The 20,219-nt window shown below is 36.0% G+C and overlaps 1 protein-coding gene across 1 annotated transcript in view; it reads right to left on the bottom strand.

Annotated features, from left to right (window-relative positions):
* Positions 1-10,302: 10,302 nt before the first annotated feature.
* The window catches only part of LOC140150856 (cation-dependent mannose-6-phosphate receptor-like), a 33,239-nt gene continuing 23,322 nt past the window's right edge, over positions 10,303-20,219 (bottom strand). Inside the window, exon 8 of the mRNA XM_072173003.1 lies at positions 10,303-19,294. The gene's annotated coding sequence lies outside the window, so the exon portion shown is untranslated. The remainder of the gene's footprint in view (positions 19,295-20,219) is intronic.

Here is a 20,219-nt window from a genome sequence, read left to right on the forward strand (position 1 = left end):
CTCATTTACAATTTGACAGGTCTGGAAGTTTTAAACTTTGCTTAAAAGGGTATTTCGTGATCCACAGCCTCATTCCCCCACTTTTTTTTCAAAAAAAGTATAGATTTTTATACCACTGGAAACCTCATGGCTACATAATGTTTATGTACCAAAAATTTCTTGCAGATTAATTCATTTAGTAAAAATATTGTCAAAATTATTTTCTTTCTGGTATACCAGAATGAAATTACAACAATGGTCTATGTAGCAGTGTAATACAAATAATCATGCATAACTCGATCGCAAACGCAAAATCGGAATCAACTTAAATTTTCGGAATAAGCTTTTTTCCTAGATATCTACTGAATAAAAAGAGGATGCTATGATCATGAAATACTCCTTAAAGTAACAATTTTACTTGTAGAGATAAGAAACTGAAAATTCTTATCTCATGCCTCAATATCTAAGGCTGTGGCTTGAGCTGCTTAATTCTCATCACAATTTGAGTCAAATCTATGCATATTAAAATGTATATAAATTCACATTGAAAGCTTACTACTTGTTGATTATCAAAGTAAATTATACGCCAGCATGGTTTTTTTTAAACCAGTCAGCTTGACTCTATACAGTTTGGATGGATCAACAATGATGGTACAATCATGCCCCTTAGGCTGCGATCACATAGAAGTATATACGGTATATGGTATTTGGTATTCGCTATACGAAATACGCTCATTCGATCAGGCTGAGTTCGCATAGTATACTCCTATGTGAACTCAGCCTGATCGAACGAGCGTATTTCGTATAGCGAATACCTAATACCGTATATGATCGCAGCCTTAGGCACCAGAAACAAATTTGTTTGATCTTTAGATCAACCGTCGATACTGCTTCGATGCTTGATATATAGCCTTAAAAGCTTCTAAATAAACCTGCAAATTACACAAATTATATCAGCAAATTAATCAGAATTAACACTAAATTTATATTGGACAATATACAGGCACAAATTACTATTTTATCACAATTATTAATAGTAATTGATTTCATAAATAATAAGGATCGGCCAAGCATCAATGGTCGATCGAAAGAACTAATTTGTTTCTATTGCCTTCATTGTCTGAAACCGCTGGGCTTTGTCTTTATAAGCCTGAAAATGACAGAATATGTATAAACCACAACATGTAGGCCTATGCCTATACATTGGTGACTCAACTATATATAGCCTTAAAAGCTTCCTAAATAAACCTGCAAATTACACATTAAATTATATCAATGCCATTATATTAAAACATACAGATCTGAAACATACCTTAAACAAGTCTGCAAGCAAGGTGTATTAAATGGCACATTTCCCCTGGACAATTTTCACACAAGATCCGTTCGCAAGAAAAGAGGACACATACTCATTTTCAACAAGAAAAACAAAAAAACTGGAATATTCCATGGGAGAAAACACTGTAACTTGCTCATGAAGCACAACATCCCTTACACTGTAAGCCCACAACCCACACAAAGTTGGGTGTACTGCCCTGATGACTATAAATCATTAGCAAGGTTCAGAAGGTTCAAAATACAATATTCTTCTTCGCATAATGTATGCATGGTACATGTATAATATAATGCTAGCTACTGCTACTAGTGTTATTTATATGATAACTGTCACTTTCAATTCTGTGGAATTTTTGTCATGTGAAATCATTCACCGCTTGCCTATCAAAATGTGCTTCCTTGAGTCCTCCCAGCTGCAGGATTCTTTTTTTCTGGGATATAAATTATGTCTCTCTGCCAGAAGCCAATTAGTTGCAAACCCCCCCCCCTGGAGACTTTTGCCCAGGATACTTCTGTCTCCCCAAACATATTTTATCGTTGGAGACTTCTGGGACATGGTTTTCTGTAGCTTACAGGAGACTTTTGGATACTTTACAAGATAGGCTGAAAAGGTTTTATCAAATTGCATATTAAAGCATTTCCGTACTGTTTTCCTAAGCCTTTTTAGTGCGTTTTATTTAAAAGCGCCCCATGAATGTGTGCCAAAATTGTTTGCCCCTTCTCAGCTGGCCAAAATTTCTTGCCTCCCCATTTACCCTCCCCCAGGGCTCATAATTATTGCACAGCCCCTAAGGGGTGGTGAAATAATTATGTATACCCTGGTGGTGAATTATAGGGGGAAAAAGATTTTTTTGGCAAGACAAAAGGGGGGGGGGGCAAGCATTTTTTGGCAGGTCGAAAGGGGGCCGGACAAGCAATTTTTTGCAGGTCGAAAGGGGGGCATAAGAATTTTGGCACAAATGTTTGGCACTGTTTCTATATTACACCCTAAAAAGATGTAGGAAAACTTTCAAATATGCAAAATTTCCTGTACACTGCACTAGCATTATACTATAAGTATAAAGGGGGATATTGTTTTGCCATATCAAAATGGGAAGGGAGGTTTTAGTGCGCTGAAAGGGGGCAAAGATTTTTTGGTACAGCCAAAAGGGGGGGGGGGCATTTTTGGCAGACCATTTTGAGAATTCACCACCCTGGGGTACACATAATTATTACAGCCCCTTAGGGGGATGGTACGAACCTTTTTGCTTGTACAAGAATGCAATAATATGTTCAACTGTGTAAAATGCATTTAAATATTACATTTATAATAATAAGGCATATTTTAATTTGGTAATACAAGTGATTGGTGATATAGTTCATTAGCTATCTTTTTTCATTTGTGAAATTTTGTTTATACTTTGCAAAGAGCTGCAGTAACAGTTATTTGAAAAGATGTTATTAAAATAATATTGTTTGAAAAGATTTTGTCCAAATAATTGCATGCATATTTTGTTCTTAAGTATGTTTAAAGTTAATGTGTTTGAAATAAGATCTACATAATGTAGCGGAGTTCCATCTTCTTCGAGTTTCATATTTCCGAAATTGTCATCCACTTTATGACAAAATAAAAAGCATAATCTAAATCGACCTATTCTTATAGGAGTGTGCAATAATTGTGTGTTTTTTTTGGCAGGACGAGGGAGCAAACCTTTTTGGGCAGGCTATTTTGAAATTTCTCCTCAGGCAGATAATTATTGCACAGTCCCTTAAGGTGGGCTAAGCAATTTTTGGTAGCTAGACCCCGGGGCTAGACCATTTTGAGAATTCACCACCCTGGGGTATATGTATGTAAATATTGCACAGCCCTATTAAAATACTGCTGTAGTTTTGATTCTAATCCCCCACCTCCCTCAATTTCTGGGATTTAACAGACTACAAAAAATATTTATAGATTTTTCAAGAAATTTAAATTTGTTCATTAGGTGACATATGCACACAGGCCCAGAAGTTATAGATATCCAATCAAAACTTAGAATTAAAATGTTTGGCTGATGTACCTCCACATAAGGTAGACACCATTTTGATAAAACTGTCCCACACACCTTGAAGCCACAAACAGGGCCGTAGCAAGCGGGACGGCCGGGGATGCCATGGCCGCCCCACTTTTTGAGAAATTTGTTATGTTTTTCTTTGTATCTTTATTTCAATATGGGCATAGATTTGTAATTTGGCCGCCCCATATTTGTGATGGCCGCCCCACATTTTTCGACCTTGCTACGGCCCTGGCAACAAAATAAGTTGAAAATACTGACAAAATAAAAGCTGTTCTTACCTGACATGAAATTGCTTTAAACCTGGAGCATGAGAATCCAGACTTGAAACCAACATGTATACGCCCTGCCTGCCCTGCCTGTGTGTAATTTGAAAACCAACAATTTTTATGTATTGGTGTTGTACGCCTGCCTGCCTACGTGTAACCTTCTAATCTAGTCTACTAATTAATTATCATAAAAATGTACAATTCTTTTGCATAATTGAACTTTGATACAGATGCCCGATATGAATTTATTTGCATAAAAACAAGGTAATGCACTGAACATAAAACATTGTTGGTTGCCAGATGGCAAAAACTTATCACATGTCTCTATAATGAGATACTAATTGTCATTTATATGTGTTGCGCACATATATAATCATATATTGTACATGTACAACCTGAAAATTCAAAATAACTGATCAGCAAACAAATAACTGTTCACCCAGTTAACCCTAACCTTACTAAACATAAAAAACCTCAATTCAGAAAGCATAGGCACAAGCAGGTATCCCATGTGATGCTATTGCGTCATCATGCGAACAGTCATATGGGGTTGGAAAGCTTGGCGGGCAAGCTACTCCCCGTGGCAAGGTAGGCCAGTGCACAGACGAAGGGATTCGGAACCGCACCCGAGAAAAAAAGTTTTCTTTTCTTCTTCTTTTTTCTTTCCTCCTTCTTTCCTTCCCCTCGCCAAAAAGCAACTGGGACGTGAGGGTTAAGCGATATTTGCAGATGTCAACTGTAGATGACAATTTAATTTTTTTGTAAATTTTCATTACCATATTTTAAATCAGCATGGAAAAATGCATTAAAATGAATACAAACAAGCCTAGTATTGGTTCAGTGGTTCTTGAGATAGCTCAAAACTTGACTTTTTATGTAGAATGGCTAGCACACAGAACATTAAACTAGATCATGTTTTGTTACAAACTGGCAACCATTCAGACCTTTTCAAATGCATCAAAATCTATGACTTTGAATCATTGTACTTGTAGGCAGAAGTGAGGGGCATAATAAATGACAGCTAGGATTTCACTTCTATGAAAGTGGTAATTTTTGCATCATTAATTTATCACACTGTAAAATTTAAAACATCATCTTTTTCAATTGTTTTATACCCACTAACAGTTTTGCACATTTCTTGCAGGCCTAAAGGTCCCTATAAATATTTATGTAGGCCTACATGTACAGTTAACACTTTGAGAGGGTTGGATCATAAAGAACTTCCCAGATTTCATAACTGGGATTCATTTATACATCTGATCAGTCGTAACACAGTGATTTTCTTCGGGGGAAAGGGGGCCCGTGTGAAGTGAAATTTAGGGGGAAAACATTGTAAAGTATCCTAAAATTGGTCAATTTTAGCTCAAAATAGTGGATTTTCTGTGATTTTTGGGGCAGATGGGGGGGGGGGGGGTGAGGTAAAACTGGGAAGGCAATGAAAACTTGAGTAAATTCCCCCCTTTTTATATTGTTTTAATTTATTTTGTATACATTTTATAATATACACTTTTTCATCTCCAACTTTTTGTTACTTTTTTGAGTCATGATGAATTGGCACATCTGGTACAGCTGATATGTTTTTGCACTTGTGCAATTTGTGTTAAAATCACAATTTGGTTAACATAATACATACACTATTAGCTATCTGTAGACATGCAATTGTTGAGAAATATTCAAAATGTCTAATCTTGTATTCAAACTGAGGTGCTTGTCAAATTGGGCTATTCCAGTTGAATCCACACTACCCCTGTGGAAGATTTTGGAAATATCTTCCATAGGGAGTATGTTTTTCGGATGTAATTGGTCAGGATTAATCATTCCCGAAACCCATACTCCCCCTGTATCATGATCATAGGTTTACCTACATCTTCCACACTGGAGTGAGTATTTCAAATGGAAGTTACCCAACTGTCTAATCTATTTGAAATTCATACTCATTCTGTGGAAGACTTGAGCTAAATCTTCCACAGGGGTAGTGTGAATTTTAAATGGAATAGCCCATTCCACCACATGTCATTTTGGTCCATATTTGGTTGACAGTTACATGGGGAGGGGGTCTGTTGGTATTGAATTAGGGTCCCCATGCTCTTACCACCCTTACATGACATTCTCAAAGGGGTCTTTATCAGATCCTTAAAAAATGATATGTATTTTTGACAATTTTCCAAGATTTGCAATAGAGGTATAATTTTTGGCAGAAATCATGTCTAACCATTTGTATACGGTAGTTATGTGTCTCTTGTATTTTATTTTAATTTTGGAATATGTTAGTGTTTTATAGATATTTGGATCAGTCCACTTCCTCCAGGTCACCAGGATGGCAAAAGAGTCGAGTCATAACAGACTTTTTTTGATGGAGGGCATCACAGTAATTGAACAACGGCCAATGTCAATATTTCGTAATTCTTACCTTTGACAAGATTTTTTCATGAATAAGCCAGCACCAGGTCAGTATGGCAAGCCACCAACTTCCTACATCATGCACATTGAGGGCACCACTTCATAGCAAATGTCTGTCAAGTAATGGCATATACACAATTCAAGCACACACAAAATCAAGATTGTATTTTTCATTGGGTCTAAATTATCCTATTGCCATAAAATCAAGGGAAACAAATAGTTGGTATACTTTGAGATTGTTGATCATCAAATGACTAACACTAACAGTATCATTTCCGACATTTTTCGCAAAAGGTTAGAAAAGATTGCTAGGTTCAAATGGTTTAAATGTTGGGTTGTATAAAGGGTAACCAACATTCAAAAATATGACAATATTTTAAGAACGTTGTTGTAGTGTGTTTTTATACAAAATGTTTAAAACGGGGGGAGACCACGGAAAGACCCCTTTTGGATTTCACAGCTCAAAGACCCCCTAAATTTAACCAAAGTAGAGCTCCGAAATACCCTTGATCATTTCAACTCCATAAGACCCCTAAATTCAGTGTTTTATAGATATCCTCCAGAGGTGCACTGTCCTTTAATCTTCTTCCTACCAGAGCAAAAAATCCGTTGCCAGCTACAGTCGGTTATTTTAAATATGCTTGCAAGTAAAAATTCACCTTATGATGTCCTATAGTGCAATATCACTGTTTTCATATATCATTGTTGTTTGTATGCAAATTTTATGCCTAGCTGGTGTAGTTCTTAATGTATTCATAATTTTGTTAAAATGTGCAATCTGGTATATACTTTTATAATGTATTTTAATATGTATTGTTTGTTTTTTTGATGTTTTAAGGGATCCAAAATGAGCGTTTATTGCGTTTCGACAGTATTTTTTTGTGGGACATGAAAGCACCTCAGACCTATCGATTGCATTCTGAATCTGAAGAATGTCTTTCTGATATCAAATAATTTTCATTTTTAAAAATCACAATATAATACAAATTTTATGACAAATTATAAAAATTGATATTTTTCAAATTTTTGATATATTACAGTCCTCGAAAGTAAATTATATAAATCTAATGATATATTTTAAAGTGTATGTAGTTGGAGGAAAAGCCGACGATCAATTGAAAATTTTGACCTTTCATATTGAAGATATGGATTTTTTTCCCAAAAAGACCTAATTTTTTTTGGTGTTTTGGGAAAAAAAATCAAAATCTTCAATACGAAAGGTCGGAATTTTCAATTGATCGTCGGCTTTTCATCCCACCTACATACACCTTAAGTATAAATCATCAGATTTATAAAGTTTACTTCAAGTACTGTTAAATATCAAAATATCAATTTTAATGATTTGCCATAAAATGTGTATTAAATTGCAATTTCAAAAATCAAAATTATTTGATATCAGAATGACATTCTTCATATTCAGAATGCAATTCGATATGTCTGATGTGCTCTAATGTCCCAAAATAAATACTGTCCAAACGCTCATACCCCAGCCCTTAAGTTTGACCCCTGGGCGCGAACTGAAAAACAGTGCTCATTCCACTCATCTGTATGTTTTTCAGGCAATTTTCAACCAGAAAGCCAAGAAAGACCCTTGATCCAAAAGACCTATTTTTTTTCTAAACCTGTTCCAAATATACCCGGAGGAGTATTATGATCTCACACCACCAAATCAGAGTCCCATAGAGATATGTGCTAAATTTGCCTTTAGAAAACGTCATTTTTTCTTCACAGGAGCGACTCAGTTTTAAGCGACAGCTATGATGGTTGAAATCAGCCCTTGCCTGATCCCTCTGGCTGGGAAAAAATATATGTTGACCGTCATTATTTTTTACGACTGTCCCTCGAAGTCTACGATGTCTGGGAATTGCCTATTTTACAGGCAAAACCATGCCAGTGTTTCTGTAAAGAAAAGGCTGCTTAAAATCATTAAAAGTTATTTGATCTCGCCCATCTGTGGTACACTTGCAGGAAATAATATTACTAATCATGACCAATCCAAATTTGGCTAAAATTATGCAAATTTCTGCTCATTTTAATGATAAATTGAGAAATTAAGGGCGCACAGCGATATAATTCTATTTGGTGGTGTGAAATCTGAATGATCCAACATGTTTCTGATTGTCCTTAATTTCAGACTATTTTAATCTAATTAACTTATTTTTAGCATAATTTGAGCAAGAAGCTGGTTAAAAAAAAAATTTCAAGCAGAATCATTGTGTCTCTGACATCTGCTATCTACTGAAGATAGCATTGTGATTACCAAATTAAAAGTTCACCAAGACTTAGGCTTTCAGCAATTTACAGTCAAGAGGGACAAGAAGCCTGGCAGACACACAGAAACAAAGAAGAACATGTCCACAATGCCTGAATTATAAATGTTGAATTATATGGCCTATTAGTGAAATCTTAAGTCTACCCCCCCCATAAGCTTACCTGATCCATGGGCACATTTTATGGGCTCCAACCAGTGCCCTAGCCCACGTGCCACCATATACTGATGTCTTCTCCATCTGGTACTGAGTCACTGCATACCATCATGATTGTAAACATTACATGGGTTATCAGTAGTGGAATCATAAGCTTAGCCTACCCCCCCCCCCCACCACACACACCCCACACACCGTAAGCTTACCTGATCCAGGCGCCTATTTCATGAGTTCCGACCAGTACCCTAGCACCATACTGCAATGTCTTCTCTATCTGGCACTGAGTCATTGCATGCCATTGATGATGTAAGCTTACAAAATATTATGATTGTAAACATTGCATGGGCCTAAGTCACTCTCTGAAATGGAATCTTTCACTCAAACACACATGTTGGGTCATAAACTCGCCTTAGCACTGGTATATTAGTAGCAAATGTTGCAGTTCTCTTCAATTTTAGCCTTTAATTACATAAATTCAGTCAATGCACTTCTTCGGTGGATGCAAACGCAAATTTGGCTAACTTGCTCAATCAAAAGTTGAGACTCACACACACAGCTCCATTCAGATCTCACACCACCAAATCAGAGTCCCATAGAGATATGTGCTAAATTTGCCTTTAGAAAACATCATTTTTTCTTCACAGGAGCGACTCAGTTTTAAGCGACAGCTATGATGGTTGAAATCAGCCCTTGCCTGATCCCTCTGGCTGGGAAAAAATATAGGTTGACCGTCATTATTTTTTACGACTGGCCCTCAAGTCTCACGATGTCTGGGAATTGCCTATTTTACAGGCAAAACCATGCCAGTGTTTCTGTAAAGAAAAGGCTGCTTAAAATCATTAAAAGTTATTTGATCTCGCCCATCTGTGGTACACTTGCAGGAAATAATATTACTAATCATGACCAATCCAAATTTGGCTAAAATTATGCAAATTTCTGCTCATTTTAATGTTAAATTGAGAATCCATGGGTTTTTCTAAGAAGTGAAATTAAGGGCGCACAGCGATATAATTCTATTTGGTGGTGTGAAATCTTATGCTCAGTTTAACACCTTACGTTTCCAGGACATGTCTAGGGCCACGTCATGCTTGGTGTCCTTGTTGTATTGCTCATTTGGAGTCCCCGAAACTAATATGCCAGGCATGCACACGTCCATACACACAGATGCTTTGGTCATACTTCCGGCTCATCAAAAGGACCTGTTAATAAAATCTGTGCCTTCACAAATAGGGGATACAAAAACAAACTGGAAGCATTGTTATTAGGTGTGTAAAACTTCAAAACCTAATCCGAATATACATGGAGGCAGTCTTGTGTTCAGCATGATATCTCACACATTCAATTTGACTATAAACACCCACCCCACACACCTACAAATGGGACCATATACTGGATCTGTAAACAGGGTTGTATTTTTTTCTGATTTTCTGTGCCTAACCAGGGACGTTGACCGTTTTACACAAAATTTGATTTTAAAGCTATTTTGGTCAAAAAAGGTCTAAATTTGGGGAAAAAAGTCCACTTTTCACAGAATTGCCCTCCCTTGGAAAAAAAGTCCACTTTTTCAAAATCAGCACCCCGACAAAAAATCCTGGCTACGTGCCTGGGTGTTCGTATCACAAACTGGGGTGTTATAACCCCTTGATGGCTCGCTCAAAGACACATATTTTTATGTTATCTCCAACCGTGGAGTTCCACAGTTGTGATATGGCTCTACAGTTGGTATGCATATAATATGCATACCTCCAATGTTTGAATGCAGATGCAACTATACCCCTTACATACACCCATACCCAGATGATTTGATCAACAAAACATGCCACCTAAAGTTAAACAAGGCAAAAGATACAATATTTCTAGAAATATTTTCGTAATGGTTTTTATTTTTGACAATTCATACCATTTCTTTTTACAGAAACATCTTTTAAATGTATAAATCTTAAGGTATATGACATTTGACAGTATATTGTGTTGAACGAACAGATCTTAGAATCAGCTGCATTTCTTGTTCCCAATCCGGGACAAATAACTTCATGCCAGGTAGCCAAATACAGAAACAATGCTTAGCATACATACCCGAGCCGAATGGGGCACTGAACAGCAAGTAGTATACATGCCTGGAAGTGCAACATCGCTTTAAAAAACATAATAGCTTGGTCAAATATTTGCATATTTCCACCAAAATGTGTATGATATCAGTTTAGGATGTTATGTAAACCTGAGATGTTCTTGTTGCCCATGAGTGACCACTCTGGGTTTGTATGCCAGCATTTAATCCTATGGGCGCTACCAATTTTTTTAGTGCCCAGCGGATTGAATAATTACATGATAAAATCATCTGAACCATTCAAAATTTAGATCTTATAACAACCTTCAGTCCTAACTATAGGGTCCGCAACTTATAAGTTACCCTTCATACTTTTTTCAATAAGTTGTAAAATGTAAAAAGGTATCTGTATAGCCCTATTTGTTTTACACATGTGGACCAATTTGTAGCGTCGCACATCATTGCGTTCGTAAGAAAAGAGGCCGTTTTAAAACTTGCAGCTGAGTTCATAGCAGTCAGGTTTTCTGTAACAAACACACAAAGACCTGGCTTACTATTGTTTGAGAGCTGACTCCTATGGATTCGGATGCAACTTTTAACACGGTTTAAAACGGTCTCTTTTTTTACATAATGAACCTTTGTGATTGAACGCAATGACGTATGATGCTATAAGTTGGTCCATATGTGTAAAAGGAATAAGGCTACCCATACCTTTTTACAGGTTTGCATTTCGTCAAATATTTCAAAATAGTTCTGAGGCCAATAATGTGGCCACTAGTGCCCATAGGATTAAGCTTGAGAAATATACTGCCAAACGACTTATACCAGTGTCTCGTAATATAAGGCCATGAACATTGTAACATATCTTGGTTATACCGTAGTGATTTTCAATCAGTTTTACTATCATACAACTACATTCAAATCTACTCCTGATTCCCAAAAAATGCCATAAAAAGACAATATTGTTCGACAAAATAATTATATTAGACAAGACTTAAGTGCATAAATACGGCTCAAAAACATCTTTTACACAATATGCCAATGAAGTACACATTTTCATGAATTTGCAGACAACTTGAAACATTATTATGTTCTCAGAATCTTCCTTCCTATACTTTGTACGGAGTTGAAGAGTCCAATATAATCAACACTTGGACTCAAAACTTGGACTGTGTTAGATAGGCTCACTTTTCCCCCAAAAATTTTGTTTTCTACAATTGTTTGACCAAAACTCATTTTTGACTTGCTCATTTTTGACCAAAATCACATTTTTAACCAAAAATCACATTTTTGAACAAAAATCACATTTTTACCAAAAGTCATGTTTTGACCAAGAAAAGATTCTGAAAACATAATAATGATAAAATTTGATGGTTTTTTTTCACCCAATACAAAATTTATTGGTCTCGCTATGAGTTTAAAAATATTGGACTCGACTTTGTCTCATCCAATATTTTAAAACTCATAGCTCGACCAATAAATTTGTGTATTGGGTTCAAACTATCCAATTTTATATCAAAAGTTATCATGTAATATTTTTAAAATTTTGGAAAAATTGTGTTGTATTTTCTGGAATTGGAAGTGCATTAAAGTTTCATTATATCTAGTTTGAAATATAAACAAATTCAAAGTATAGACCTCTAGTTTGAAATATATAAATTTTACATAAAAAATATACATGTCTGTGACAGAAATAAAATACACCAAAAATGTCTGAACAGAAAATATAAGTTGAAGTCAGACTTTCCTACAACACATGACATTTACATCTATGCACAAGGTGTAATACAAAAACCCTATTATAATATTTCAATCGGTTGTTACGGAGCTTCAGTGACACAATAAAACTACTAAAGCCAGCATGTCAACCCTCTGTATATTGCATGCATTTTATTGCATGATGTGCACAGAAACATTAAACCCTGGGGCCTGAGTAGCTGGTGACTCAATTTACACAATTTTGGTGTCCCTGAAGTGTCTTCCCACTGCAGGGCACACTCGGGTATGTGTATACTTATTACAATTTTCTGTCTCCATAAGAAACTGGTTTTAGTCATGACATTTTTTCTGATGATCCTGCCAAGTTGAATGAATTATCATATAAGAAACCCTGTTATTCAATCATACTGAGCAAGCCAGTAAGTAACCAGGCTTTCCAGTTTTATCTTTTATCAATGGAGCTAATTGCACTTGTGTGACACAGAGGGGGGGGAGTGGAGTAGAAGAGTCTAAATTTGGTGTAATTTTAATTAATGCACACTTTTAATGAGACAGGCATTCTCCCAACTTGTACACATTGAGAATGCAACAGGTCTACTTCCATCCAATATTCATATAATTTTGACTTCAATGAGTGCAACAACAGAATTTGTTTATCACTTGTGATTGTTCAGGTTATTGATTGGCTCATGTTTGCTCTTTTGATATCGATTCTTTTCCTCCTCTCTCTCTCTTCCCTTTTACTTGTCTTGTTTTGATACAATCTGCCGAGAACCGCCCTGGCTACAGGCCTACTGATGTACATCTTTTTTCAGGCAGTTAGGTTTGAGATATACTACATGTACACAATACAATGCCTTAGTTGCAATAACAATAGTCTTGCATGTGAATCAACACAGTGGCAGATCCAGGAATTTGGGAGGGTGGGAGGGAGTACAATCTTAGTTTTTGTTACCCCCTTTTGTATGAAGCAAGGGGTGTCAGAGGGAGTTATGCACCCCTCATAATTTAGAGAAAAAAGATTCAAAATGAAGGCCAAATTGTTGTTTTTTTTTTTTACTTAGTACATAGGGGAAGGGTCTCTGAAGGTGATGCAGCGCCTAGAGCCTATGGATAACAGTATAAGATGGCACTGGGTATGATGATTAACTTGTTTAATTTAATTTACTTTTGCGATGTAAAAAAGTTCAGTGCCTGGCACAGTTTTTTTAATAAATACTTTTTGTTTTAAGCCGAAAAAGGGGTGTTTGGGCCGGGTATGCCCCTGCCTGGATCTGCCACTGGTTCAGCAGCAGAACCTCTTTCTGCTGCCCAGTCATTAATACTAGTAACTACCTTGTCATAATTAAATTATTGCTTGCTATACTAATTGACACTCTGGATGATAGAAATGAGCAAGATTAAGTTCCCCACCACCTCTTGACTTTAGCACCCTGCAAAAAGTATGTCCATATACATGGTATCCCTAAAAGAACTGTAAACTATGGTATTTTAATGACTGAACCATACAGAACTAAATAGTTGAGAAATGTTGTTGAGCAATAAAACAGCTATCACATACTTTTTGACAATTTTGACAATTGACCGCTCAGTTCTTGAATTATAACAATTTGGAAATCACCCCATGTGTAATCTATTCCATAGAGTCTAACATAAACTATAATATGAACAATCATGTCAATAGATGCCCCCTGCTCAGTACTAAGTACCATATACAGCTCACCGATTGCTATTTGAATTCATGGAACTGACATAATATGGAGGTATTTTTTTATTGTTAAATTTCAAAAACAGTAAATTGTCAAAATTAAACAATTATATGAAGCTGTTTTACTGTGCAAGGCATCAAGTACAATGGCATGCACAAAGGGGGAGGGGCACATACCCCCCACTTTTGTCAAAAAGTAGGGGGGAAACGCCCTCAATCAGTGGAAAAATTGGTGAATAAGCTATTGCGGCGAGAGAAGGCGAGCCGGAAATTTTAGAACAATCAGGGGAATCGAGACCTGTAAATATGTTCCCTGACCTTTAAAACATATGCTCGCTACGCTACTGATCAAGTATCAGGTCATGTTTGATTCAGACATTAAAATACTCAAAAATGCAAGTTTTCAACAGAACAGTTCTTCAGGGTCACCTTGAAAGCCACACTTTAGCACCTGTGAGAAGTATGTCCATACACTACTGAAAGAAAAACTAAAAAAACTATACATACATGTATCTAAAGAAAATAAATATGCACTATATGCATGTCTGAATTGTATCTACATAAAATAAAAAGTTGTACTTGTAAAAGAATATTAAAGACAGCCGAATCTGGACTTTTCCCTATTGCAGAATTTCAGCAAAGTTTTGTAATGCAAAATGCACACAACCCATTGCATGGTTGATACAGATTTAACTTTACTAATAACAAACAAAATGGATATACAGAAAAGAACAATAATAAAAACTAACAAACAAAAACACAAATAACACATTTTCATATTCTGAAGCACTCAATGTGACCCTGGTATTACAAGATGTATCTTTCCATGTTTAAGCACCAAGAATGCCCAACTACATTGCCCTGTATAATACTAAAATGCTAAATTCCTTTTAGCCTACTCTTCACATAGTGGGCGGCCAAGGTCAAACGTAAACCATCCGACCTTGTTAAAAATAATAAATGCTCGATGATTAGTAGTACATGTATGTGAATTCGATAAAGGAGATTCCACTTTTTACTTTTATTTTAGAAGAAGAATCCCCAACTGCATCTGCAACTAAATTGCAACCCTAAAAATCTGAAACGGTTCAACTTCAGTCATCTCGTCTCAAGTTAAGAGTAACCCCCGTTGGATTCCATAGTGGCAGATTTGAATCAAGTGTGTTAACCTAATCAAGTGGGGCGTATACATATGCATAGAAGGGCGATTTTCCTGTACGCTGGCGATGCAACCTTGTACATTCACAAATTCAAAGTGCTGTGAAATCTAACATGGCGTTACTCTCAACTTGAGACGATACACACAATATATCTAGGGAGACTCCATATAGCCCAGTGTATGCAACACAATGAGATATCTTGCCATATCTGATTGTCATGCATGGGTAACAAATAATCTATCTCTGGCATTGATTCCATGCAGAATTGGCATAATGCATTACATAGTAGTTAGCAAACATATTTGGCATAAGGCACTATCCCAAATCAGAAAAATTTGAACAAAGGATTTCCTCCCTGGCAAACAATGCGGAGATACACTATTTTCACTCCAATCATGACACTCAAACATGTCTGAGTGCAGACTCTCCTGTTCTAATCTCTATGGCACCAAAAGAGAATCCCAAACCACATTAGCAACTCAAATGCAATCTACAAGCCCTAATGTATGATCTTATAATATGAAATTGGTCAATTGTTGGAACCTCTGTCTGGCAGTTATTACTAATAATTTAATAATTATTTCAGCAATTTGGATAAAGAATACAAATTTGACCGAAATCATACATTATGGCTTTAAACAAGCAACTTTGAAATAAGAATGTTATACAGAATCTTGGAAATGTCACTGTCAGCCCTGTCCTGTTGACAACAGGTATGTAACCAACTTGATCATTTTAATGGGGCAAAGTCCCAGAAATTGTGGATGGATCATCCCAGAGTTGTGGACGGGAAACAACAGGGTCCAAAAGGGGATGATTGAACATACATTCTGTTCTTACCATCCCAATTTTAATCTAATTTTTCCCTGCCCCTGTTTCCTGCTGGTTACACTATTGGTTGAAAATCACTGACAGCATTCATACTTTGGTTATATTAAAAACAACTGCATTTCATAGCTATTTTTTTCTACAAATTATTCTTGGTAAATTCCATTTGAGATAACCACATGTTTTTGCAATTATGAAGGACTGAACATACTCTGCCACATTTCAACAGCACTGAAAGGGTACAAGTAACGTACATAGACTTTGTACATAAATAAAGTGATGATATATTTAAACCCTAAACTGATAATGGAAGGATACATAGATCTCCTATTCGTTGTAAGTCTGGCAGAATGCCGAATATCGATTCTTCTCTTTGTTAATATCATGTTAGGCATGAATTCTCTTGAATACCAGGGATCAGCTGGTGCATTACCTAACCGTGCATGCCCACTTTCGCTTACTGATTAAGGTGAATCACTGTTAAATTGGTGATATATGTTGGCTTTTTACTCACTATATCCCCAGCACTCTAATTCAAGAGAATGTGTAAAATGAATTTAACAGAGACAAATCGCTTTTCGGCACTCTGCGAAATGCATGATTGATATACTTGGTCAATACAGAACTGAAAGGATACAATAAAGTAACGTACATAGACCTATATATGTTGATATATAAAACAAATGAAAAGTGTTAAGTGCTCACAAATAAATGGTGATTTAGCAATATCATAATGTTAACAAAACCTACTATATTGTTACATAAAAATAAACTTTTGATTTTCAGTTTAAATCATATACCATTGTGATAACAGCATATTGCAGATTAACATCCAACTATAAACTTATTGTATTGTATCAGGCTGTAAAGTGAGGGCGCTACTAATGCTCGGCTAGTGTGAAGCACCTCAGGTGTTAGGGACGGTTTAACCCATGCATGAGAACTACCTGCTGATTGGACAAAAAGAAGTTTTCATTATCAATTGGCCCAATCAGCAACATTATTAGCATAATTTCACCACACAAAAAAATTGGGGTGAATTATTTGGAATTAAGCTCCATTCTGATTGGTGATTAAAGTGAAGATATCATGAACTTGACCAATCAGAGACAATGTTAGATCGGCAGGTAGTGCCCAGGGGGTTAAAGTCAACTGTTAATCAGCATTCTGCAAAAATCACAACAATACAATATCTAGATAATTATACTGTACATAAGTTACACAAACTTAAGATGGATATATACTTGACCAGTTAAAGCGGCAGTAATGTATAGATTTTGAACAGCGATTATCTTGAAAAGCAATGTATCGCTTGTTTCTTTTGCTTGTGACCTATCAATGTACAGACAGAAATCAGAAAGGACTATTCTGATTGTAGACAAGATATCAGCGCAGTATCACCATTTGCTGAATAAGCTAGTCAATCTTACGAAAACGTTGCAGGTGAACGAAAAATAGAGTAGTGTTAAATTTCTGCTCATTAATTAAGATAGAAATAATCTATATTCGTTTTCAACTATATTCCTGGCATATTTTTTTTAACAATATAATTATCTCAACAATTTATACACAGCAGCTCGGTGAAATTTAATGTTACAAACTTACAAATAACATACAAAATGTACCAATTACATTGGCCTATTGTTTCAACATACCTTTATCTCCGTAAACAGTAAACATACATGTATAATCTGTAAAACATTTACAAATACAACAACATAAATATCCAGTTGTGGATTTGTTTTTATCAACTAATAATGATAGAAATGTTGTTTTATCAATATTGCTGTTTTTATCAAAAAATTATCTGAACATTTTCACTGCTTCTGTGTTTTTTCTGGGAGCACAACAGTTTGCCCAGATAAGCTGCACGTAACAAACAGATATATATCCTCACATAAAACCCATAAAACCACAACTGTCATCCAGTGACGCATCAGATTTTTTTTTCCTGGGAGGGGGTATTGGGGGAGCATCAAAGTTCCAAGGTTTCAACAGTATTATGAATTAACATTATTAATTACTTTATTACTTAAAAATTTCTATTTTAACACAGGAATGTTTTCATTATGTCATTAGTTTAACCCAAGCCAAGGCATTTTCGCATAATTAACCCAACTATAATTACAATATGTATCCCATTTCCACAAAACCTGGAATAATTAAGTTAAGATGTTATTTTTGCTATGTTACTTCATGTTACATCCCATATGTGACATGATCAAGAGGAAGGTCAAGATTTTCTGATTTTGGTTCTTCCAAAGTCAATAGGCACCCCCTGTCCTCTAACCAAAAGAATGTTGTTTACTTCCAGTTTATTACTGCAAGTTGGTAATAAGCAATGCATTAAGTAACCCATTTTTTATCCGAATCTTTTTTATTCCACCCTGTATAACTTGAAGGTCACCCTGTATATTGCGTTGAAATGTGTATATTGCCTTCAGCTTTTCAAAAATGTATACTTTTGCTAGTTTAGGGTTAATAATTGTGGAGATAATCTAATTAGAAACTCGATTGGTGTAAAAATTCATGTTTGTGATGTAACGCTAAGGGTGGCGAGTTCAGGACACAAGGCTGTAGGTCTGTTTACACCAATCAAACAATTTTAGGCCTGTGTGACATTAGACTCACTCCTCTTGACCATGTCACATAGTAGGCCTTAAATTTGTTGTGTTGCCCTCAGTGATCTAAATCTTGAAAAATCAGGGTCACATTTTAAATGATGATTTTACAAATATGTTCAAAAAATCAATGAATGTTTTTCACCTAAAATTAATATTTTATTGAAAGACTATTCTTAAATTGATTATCTAACAAGTATGCAGTAGTCAAATTGACACATGTCCCTAATGGAAGAAGCATTATTTAATATTTGTGGGGAATTTTAAAAACTGAAGGTTTACAAAAAAAGAAGAAAAGAAAGAAAATCGACTGAACAACCCAACCTTCCCATTTTTCCCACTTGAGGGCAACTCAACAATTATTTTTTGGCATCATGGCAACTCTTTAACCTGTATATGCTATGCTCTGTACATCTTGCTACAAACTTGCATACTGTCATTGGGCAGGAAAAACCTTGTATGTGTCATTGGCCCCTGAACATGTTTAAAGCAAAACCTCCTATGTAACCTGCTGGCAGTTTTGTGTTAAGCATGTTCAGGGGCCACAAGTACATTGGAAGTTTTTCCTGCCCAACAACGATACATTTCTACAGTACATGTGATTTTTTAGGTTTTGAAATTACTTCCCGATGGATGCCCTATAAAAATGGGAGCATTAAAATGACATCATATTACAAACAAGAACTTTCTGTGTATGATATGTACAAAACTACAAACAAACGTTTCCCATCACAAAATGTCCCACTGGTAGAAAAACCTAAGAGTACTGCATCTGAAAAAACAAGTTATGGTGGTAAGAAATGATTGCATAATCACACTATTTACACTGTCATTCATCAGGGAGAATTAATGGGGTATTCCAGTTGTAATCCATACACCCCCTGTGGAAGATATGACTTCAACCTTCCACACAGGGAGTGAGAATTCCAAATGGGGTTACCTGAATGGGTGACTCCATTTGAAATCCACACCTGTGAGGGAGATTTAGGTCATGTTTTCCATAGGATGTGTATGGGTGTCAACTGGAATATAAACTCAATTATTCAAATTGTGATCAAATTATTTTAGTCCACCAGAAATTTACTGCTTTTGTTAGATGCAACCATTGACATATTGCAAACAGAACTTTTGGTCTTCAGCTGGTTGATGACCTAGGGTCATCCGAGGTCAGCTGGAAAAGGAATCAGCTGTTGGGCACAGTGAGAGTAGCTCAACAATGCATAACTGGAGCCGGTGGCTAGCATTATAATAGTCATGGTTGGGACTGGGTAATTGAGTAACTTCCTTGACGGCTGACCTCGGATGACAAGATTTATAGGTCATTCTCCCAGCTGCTATACCAACGGTTTTGGTCGCAATGTAAGTGATTGCATCTAACAAAAACAAAGTTTTCTGCTTCTAATCACAGTAACTATGCTCACTTGGGTATACAAGGTCACTTACTCTAGATGGGAGATTATCAATGAATCAAAGAGTATCCGCCATGTTCATGTGTCACTCGAGGCCACTTAATTAATTTCGCTATGCGCCTAGCAAACATCTATTCAAAGCGTGTAGTTGTTCGTGTTGTGTGGGCAATGTGTTATGCCAGAAACACACCAAACATTGCATTTGCAAACATTTGAAATGCTCAAACTTTAAAGACAGTACGGAAGAATACATGCAATGCATGCATGTACTAAGAAAATCTTGCAATA

Source organism: Amphiura filiformis, chromosome 4 (assembly GCF_039555335.1).
Source record: "Amphiura filiformis chromosome 4, Afil_fr2py, whole genome shotgun sequence".
Taxonomy (NCBI): domain Eukaryota; kingdom Metazoa; phylum Echinodermata; class Ophiuroidea; order Amphilepidida; family Amphiuridae; genus Amphiura; species Amphiura filiformis.